The sequence below is a fragment of the Chlamydotis macqueenii genome, chromosome 1 (genome assembly GCF_036417535.1).
Source record: "Chlamydotis macqueenii isolate bChlMac1 chromosome 1, bChlMac1.mat, whole genome shotgun sequence".
NCBI lineage: Eukaryota > Metazoa > Chordata > Aves > Otidiformes > Otididae > Chlamydotis > Chlamydotis macqueenii.
In genome coordinates this window covers 130,275,354-130,283,013 of record NC_141556.1, presented here as the reverse complement: position 1 = coordinate 130,283,013, position 7,660 = coordinate 130,275,354, and the positions used below count along the sequence as shown (strand labels likewise).

At 46.3% G+C, this 7,660-nt stretch overlaps 1 long non-coding RNA gene across 1 annotated transcript; it reads right to left on the bottom strand.

Moving 5' to 3' along the window:
• Positions 1–3,514: 3,514 nt before the first annotated feature.
• On the bottom strand, positions 3,515–7,584 carry LOC147602280 (uncharacterized). Its single transcript, XR_015261122.1, has 2 exons — positions 7,445–7,584; positions 3,515–6,630 (listed from the first exon to the last, which is right to left on the bottom strand). It is a non-coding gene; the product is annotated as an uncharacterized LOC147602280 (long non-coding RNA).
• Between the last annotated feature and the right edge of the window lie 76 nt (positions 7,585–7,660).

The window sequence follows — 7,660 nt, the reverse complement described above, 5'->3', positions numbered from 1 at the left end:
CTGGGAGTTGCCCCAACCCAGGTGCAGGACCTTGCTGTTGGCCTTGTTGAACTTCACGAGGTTTGCATGGGCCAACCTCTCCAGCCTGTCAAGGTCCCTCTGGATGGCATCCCTCCCCTCCAGCTTGGTGTTGTCTGTGAACTTGCTGAGGGCAACCGTTTTTTAATTTCAGTTATGCCTTTCTCTAAACTAAAATGATTTTCCATTACCAGGTAAACACTATATAATTCACTTATGTCTTTTTTTTTTTGTTCCTATTGTTATTAAACAGCTATAGACTTTTTAAGCCTTCAAATCCTTTTATGATTCTCTGTGGCGTCTCCAGTTTTTGGTCTATTTAAAAAAAAGGAACACAGCAGATATAAACTCATCTTATTTCTATTACCTACTCCACTGTTAGCACCCCCAAACAGCACTAGCCCTTTTTGTCCCATGTGTATACCAGAGTCTTTTTGAGGTGTCTTGTGGTTGTGCCTCTTTAATTTTCTCTGAAGTCTCTGCTTTCCAGGAGTCGGTGATATATCCTAGGCAGATGATTTGCATTCATTAATCCTAGATACATAATTTTGCATTTGGACACATTAAGACATAATTTATTTAAGTGTTTCCATGTGCAAAGTAATCCAGTCTGTGTGATTGTTCTGCATTATTGTCTTTTTCCACACCAACATCTTTGTCACAGCCACAAATAAAATCGGTGGCAACACTGTGATGACTTCTAGACCACGGATGGAAGTGTCGGGCCAGATGCCGTAAATCTGTGAACAATCCAGCTTCTTGGTTATTGTTGTAACTTATTTCTTTGGATCTGTCAGTCATCCATCAGCTTTTAAGCCATTTAATGTATTATATTGAAACTAAGCGAGACTCACTGGTGTGCAGCATGAAGCACATTACCAAAGTCTACTCCATCTACACAACTAATTTTGTGCTGAAGCTTCTCACCTACTCAAGCAACGAAGCACAGTGTTTTTGCCAAGATCTTTTTCCCTTAAGCCACACTTACTGGTATCAGTTATATTCCTGCCCTTTTATTCTTTATCAAATAAATCCTGTGTTTTCCATTATTTTGCTGAGGACTGACTTTAACATGATGGGCTGGCTTATCAGTACCTTTCTCATCCTGCTGAGACAAATGGGGACTGGCCCTGAAATCACTCTTTCTGAAAGGGCTCAAGCTTTTTGAGATTTACATTTGTTATTGTAAAGAGACCAGCCACCTCCTCTGCTGACAAAGGCAGGCAGGAGTGTCTTTTGAGGCATGTACCAGTCTACATTTTCCCTATACTTGTACTTCTCACTAGGCATTTCCTACTGATTGCTGTCCAGAAACAGCTTACGAGGTCTAACAGACTTTTGGTCTGACCACCTTTCCTTTGTTACATTCCCTTCTAAGACTCCAGGGTTATCTGGAGCTGCAGATTAAACAGTATCAACAGACCGCTTATCCCTCGTACCTCCTTCACTTTGGTATGTATTTTACAAGGATTCCTTTTCAGTGCACTGTCCCAAATAATGAATGAAAAATGCTCTTAGTACAGTTGTAGCTTATACCACAAAACACCACTTTGGTTGACATGCTCCACGCCACACTCCTTTCTTCCTGAGTAAATTAATTCTAATAAAATAGCTGACTTTCCTGGCAAACCTATTCCAGCAGAAGTTCACACTTTAAACCTTGCAGAGTTGTCTATAGACCGAAAACTGCTTTGTTTAATCTTCATGAACTACAAATACATTTTTCTGTTTTTATCATAGAATCATAGATGGGTTTGGGTTGGAAGGACCTTAAAGATTGTCTAGTTCCAAGCCCCCTACCATGGGCAGGGACACCTTCCACTAGACCAGGTCGCTCCAAGCCCCATCCAACCTGGCCTTGAATGCTTCCAGGGATGAGGCATCCACAGCTTCTCTGGGCAACCTGTTCCAGTGCCTTGCCACCCTCATAGTGAAAGAATTTCTTCCTTATATCTAATCTAAATCTACCTTCTTTCAGTTTAAAGCCATTACCCTTTGTCCTATCGCTACATGCCCAGTCAAAAGTCCCTCTCCAGCTTTCTTGTAGGCCCCCTTTAGGTATTGGAAGGGCACAATAAGGTCTCCCTGAAGCCTTCTCTTCTGCAGGCTGAACAGCCCCAGCTCCCTCAGCCTGTCCTCACAGGAGAGGTGCTCCAACCCTCTGATCATCTTCGTGGCCTTCCTCTGCACTTGCTCCAACAGATCCATGTCCTTCTTATGTTGGGGGCTCCAGAGCTGAACGCAGGTGGGGTCTCACGAGGGCAGAGTAGAGGGGGAGAATCACCTCCCTCAACCTGCTGGCCACGCTTCTTTTGATGCAGCCCAGGATGCCTTTGGCCTTCTGGGCTGCAAGCACACACTGCCAGCTCTTGTTGAGCTTCTTGACCACCAGCACATCCAAGTCCTCCTCAAGGCTGCTCTCAATCCATTCTCTGCCCAACCTGTATTTGTGCTTGGGAGTTGCCCCAACCCATGTGCAGGACCTTGCACTTGGCCTGGTTGAACTTTGTAAGGTCTGCGCTGGCCCACCTCTCCAGTCAGTTAAGGTCCCTCTGGATGGCATCCCTTCCCCACACAGCTCGGTGTCGTTGGCAAGGGTGCTGAGGTGGGACGCTATCCCACTGTCCATGTTGTTGACAAAGATGTTAAACAGAGCCAATCCCAATACCAACTCCTGAGGAACACCACTTGTCACTCGTCTCCACTTGGACATCAAGCCATTGACCACAACTCTTTAAATGCAACCGTCCAGCGAATTCCTTATCCACCGAGTGGGCCATCCATCAAATCCATGTCTCTCCAGTTCAGAGACAAAGATGTCGTGCGGGACAGTGTCAAATGCTTTGCACAAGTCCAGGTAGACGACATCAGTTCCTCTTCCCTCATCACCCTCTTTGTCACATGGAAAAGAGAGGAACTTACCCCACCACTCCTTTTTCAGCTACTGATGGAAATACATATTTGCCGAAACTCCTTGCTGCCAACATACTATGGAGCTCTCTGTCCTCTGCAATTCTTCTCAGGGGCTGTTTTAGTGGTGACACAAGCAGTATGAAAACAAGAATACTAAATATTTAAGTGTTTCTGTTCTTTTGAAATCCACATTTTTTTTTAAAAACGTGTGTAGTCTTCGATACATCCCATGGGTTGCTTTGATTAATAGCTGAGATGTTACTAATAAAGGTAATTAATTTCTTTACCTTTACTAATAAAGGTAATCTCACAAATGGCTTAGTGAATAGTAGTATTACAAGAACTGCCTCAGAATCACATGTGCAAGTTTTTGCATTTAACTACACCAAACTCCTGTTTCTGTGTAGTTACCTTCAAAGGTGGACCACAGCCTGCTAAAATGAAAACATCTGTTTTCCAGCTCTTCCTTTCAGTAAGTTAACAGCTACCATAGTTACGAAGTAAACCTTTTTACCACTGTTACAAACAATCTTGTTAATCCTCCTTAGTCAATCCTTTTTAAACAAATGATTGCAGGCAAGTATTGGTGCATGTGCGATATTATTAGTAACTAAAATAGAAAAAAGTTATGGAAGACTTTAGATCCTTGGATAAGATGAAGGTATTTTCTTTTTATAGACAAGTTTCAAACAGAAGCTGAAAGACAGAAAAATTATTTGTACAATTTCCATGAAAATATATTAACAGAAGACAATTCTGGCAGAAATTAGAACAACCCCTCCCACTTCCTTTCCTACCCAGCCTCTAATTTCCATTCATAACTGTGGCTGCATAGGAAAAACATGAAGAGATCAGTTCAGCAGGCTCAGTATGTTTACTGTACAGTGAAGTAACTTTGATTCAACTCAAAATGACCACTCGTCACCAGCTGATGGGTTCATCAAGTTTGACAAATTGCTACTGTTAAAAAAAAGCAAAATGTACCCGGATGATAAAATAACTCAATTTCATTGCAGATCAATAAGCAAACACATCTTTCCCTAAAGGCCTTCAAACCAGTCAACACAAAGCCGATGACCCCCAACTTAGCATCTTGTAACCTAGGGCTGTTGGCAATAGTGGAGCTAGAGCCTGAGAAATCTGGCAGTGTTACCTGGCACACTGGTGTTTGCTAAGCATGCTGACATTACTTGGAAAGGGATCTAAATAACACACAATAGGAAGGAACTGTGACTAAAAACGGCTCTTTACTAATTTTTACAATTTATTCACATGTAAATTATCAGTGAGATGGATACAAACATTATCAGCCATATTGACTTACAGCTGAACCAATTTTTCATGGCCTGAAGGGCACACTAACTGTTTTTAAAACTACCTAGATGGAACCTGATTGTAACATCGTAATAGCCAACGTGATACTCGAGTGTCCAAGTAAGAAATTACCATAATGTATATTCAGAACCAACTCCATGACTGCTAGGTATAATTTTAAGAGGATGTTCAGCAAAAGCCACCAGCCTCATTTGTTTTTGTGAGGGCAAAGTCAGATACAGCATGGTACCTACTGCTGAGTGACACTAAAACAAGCTCGAGAGAAAAATACGAAGAAATACTGCATGACAAGTAAAATTAGAGCCAGAAGCTAAGGGCTCTGTTCACAAGACCGTGAACAATTGAGCTGTAAACTTTTATATACAAGGTATAGTCTGTTTCCGGTGTATCAAATCTGACCTAACTTAAATCACTAATTAAGGTCAGAAACCCTATTGCTTACAATGTCTTTTTACCATTTGCCTGCTTGACTCCAAAAAGCGCAAGCTACAAAAACATCTATGCAAGGAAGTTAACCTATGTCATTACAAAGCCATGCAAGCACACCTATTGTATCTGCAGTTTTCACTTGCGTTCTGCCCTTGGGCTCCTCCTTTAGCTGTGAGAGCAGAAAGGGCTGTGAGTATCAGTTGTAAACATGGCTTCCTTTCTGGCAGTTCCACTGATGGGAGTTGCCCTGTTCCTGATCATACCAGGGTGTTTGTGACCTACTGGAAACCATAGTGGCTGGGGACAACATTTAGGTGATGGACATCAGGACAAAATGTCTCTCTAATGACTCAAAAGCTGCTGCTATCTGGCTCCTGAGTAGTGAGGAACAAGGGGATAAAGGTGAAATGGTTATAAGCAAACAGGGTGAATGGCCAACCAGTCAAGAAGTTAAGATTCAGGTCTTCACAAAACATCTAGCCATTTGCCTTTCAATGGCATCACAGCTTTTTCTGAGGTCTCTCTCTGCAATGACTTAACATTTGGATATGCTGAATCTTTGAGGGCAATGCACCTTTCCATTCCCTATGTGAATGACAGATGGATCAAAATGTCCTTGGAACCAAAGACCTATAGGATACCCTGCTGTCCACAATGATTTTATATGCACTTTACATTTGTTGGAAAAACCGTCTCAAAAATCATAGAACCATTCAAGCTGGAAAGTACCTCTGTAAATTGTCTAGTCCAAGCCTCCTGCTCAGAGCAGGGTCAGCTACAGCAGGTTGTACAAGGCTGTGTCCAGTTGGGTTCTGAGTATCTCCAAAGATGGAGACTTCATAATCTCTCTGGGAAACCTGTTCCACCATTTGAACAAATTCACACTGAATTTTTTTCTTACATGTAAACTGAATCTCCCAGTTTGTGCCACCGCCTCTCATCCTGTCACTGAACATCGCTGAGAAGAGTCTGGCTACGCTGTCTTTACTTGCCCCACCAGGTATTTTTACACAAGGATAAGATACCCCCTGAGCCCTCTTTTCTCCAGGCTGAGCAGTCTCAGCTCTCTCAGCCTCTCCTCATACATCAGATGCTCCAGTCTCTTAACCATTTTAACAGCTTAGCTCCTATGAAAGCATAGGAGCTTTCATGACTACTAGAGACAAGTTCCAACCAAGGACCTTATCAATGCATAATTAAAACCAGCTAATAGTTTGACCATTTTTTACTCTTCTATACCAGATCTACCTTGCTGCTGATTGTGAATCTACCATCATCTTTCTCTGCTCTTGTTCCTTTGGTCTCTTCCATCCTGACAAGAACATTTATTTAAGACTATTTTACATTAATATCACATGTATGGTCAAGCTCAGCGATTCTTTTTAAGGTAAATATTTTAGGACGCTCTCCTGCAATACAGGTCTGGGCTGATTCTACAAAAGTTTAACTATGACCTTAACAGAATTAAATAAAAGGAATTAATTTCTGAAGTATCATAGTTGCTTTTCCATTCTCAGTATCACAGTTAAAATTTGGAGGGTACATGTTTACCATACACGATACTGAAATAAACTACAAGCGTTGCCCAAATTACGTTTCAAGCCTGTGTGTTAACATAGAAAAGACTAGTGCATAAAATTAAAGCTGAGTCAAAGCTGAACCCAAAGGCTCACTCGCAACATAAACAGTGCAAGTATGCTGTTCACGGCCAGATAAGACACATTTGCATCGTTTGATAAGCAAATTTCCTTCCAGTTTACTTAACTGGTAAGAACAGCATACGAAGCAGCCTCCTCAAGCCCTGACCCCACAATTACGCAAGAACTCCAACCAAATTGAATGTACCTCCTCATCTCCATGAGGTTACTCATAGTACCTAATTTCTAATGCCTCGAAAGCTTCAGGATGCATCTTCCACGGATCGACAGCAATTGTCTTAAAAAATAAAATAAATAAATACACTCTTATTAACTTTCAGGACAAGGAGGAGAAAACACTGCCAGTCAACTAGTTTCGAGAGCACACAATTTCAAAACTTCTACTGTCCACAAAAGGCAGTCTCGTCGTCCCCCCACCGCCCCACCTAATGCTGCTCCCAGGGGGAGCCCCGCGGGCCGGGCGCGGCGGCAGCCAGGGGTCGCGGGGAGCGCCATCCCGTCCCGCGTGAAAACCGGGGGCTCCGGCTGCGCCCCCGCCGCCCCCCCCGGCACCGAGCCCAGCCGGGTCGCCGTCGCTGTTGTTGTTACTCGCAGCGATTCCCACTGCTGGCCGCGCCCCGCGCCGGGGTGACTAGAGGCCACGCAAGCCCCGGCCCAAGGCCCGCGTCCGCCCCAACGCGGAGTTTCTGCACCCCAAAAATCCACCACCCCGTCCCCCGGCGCGCAGAAGCGCGTTCAACATGCCGGCGGGAGCGCGGAGCCCGCCGGCCCGCACCCCCGCGGCGGGGCCCGTCCCGGCCAGGCAGGGCCGCAGGCCTGGCGGCCGGCGCCGCGGAATGGCGGCCGCGGGAGGCGGAGGGCGGGGGAGGCTCGCCCGGGCGGCGCCAGCATGGAGGGGCCGGGAGGGGAGGAGGGGGTCCCCGGGGCAGCCGCTCCGCTTCAGGGGCGCACGCCAAGCCCCGAGCGGCGCTTCGCGGCCGAGCTGCGGCGGAGGCGGCGGCAGGAGGAGCCGCGGGGAGCCGAGCTCCGCCGCGCAGCGCCTCCACCCCCCCCCTCCCCGCCGCCGCCACCACCACCACCACCACCCCTACCCGCGCCGGCTCGCCTCGTCCGCCAGCGGCCCCCGGCCCGAGCGGCGGCCCCGGCCCCGGCGGGCGGCTGGCCCGAGGCGGCGGGCAGCGGCGGCGGCGCGCTCCCTTCCGCCTTTTCCTGGGTCTCTCTCGGGCAGTGACGTGACGTGCTGACGGCGGGCCCGGCCCGGGGAGCTTGGCCGCTTCCACTCAGCTCCGAGCTCGGCCCCTCCCTCC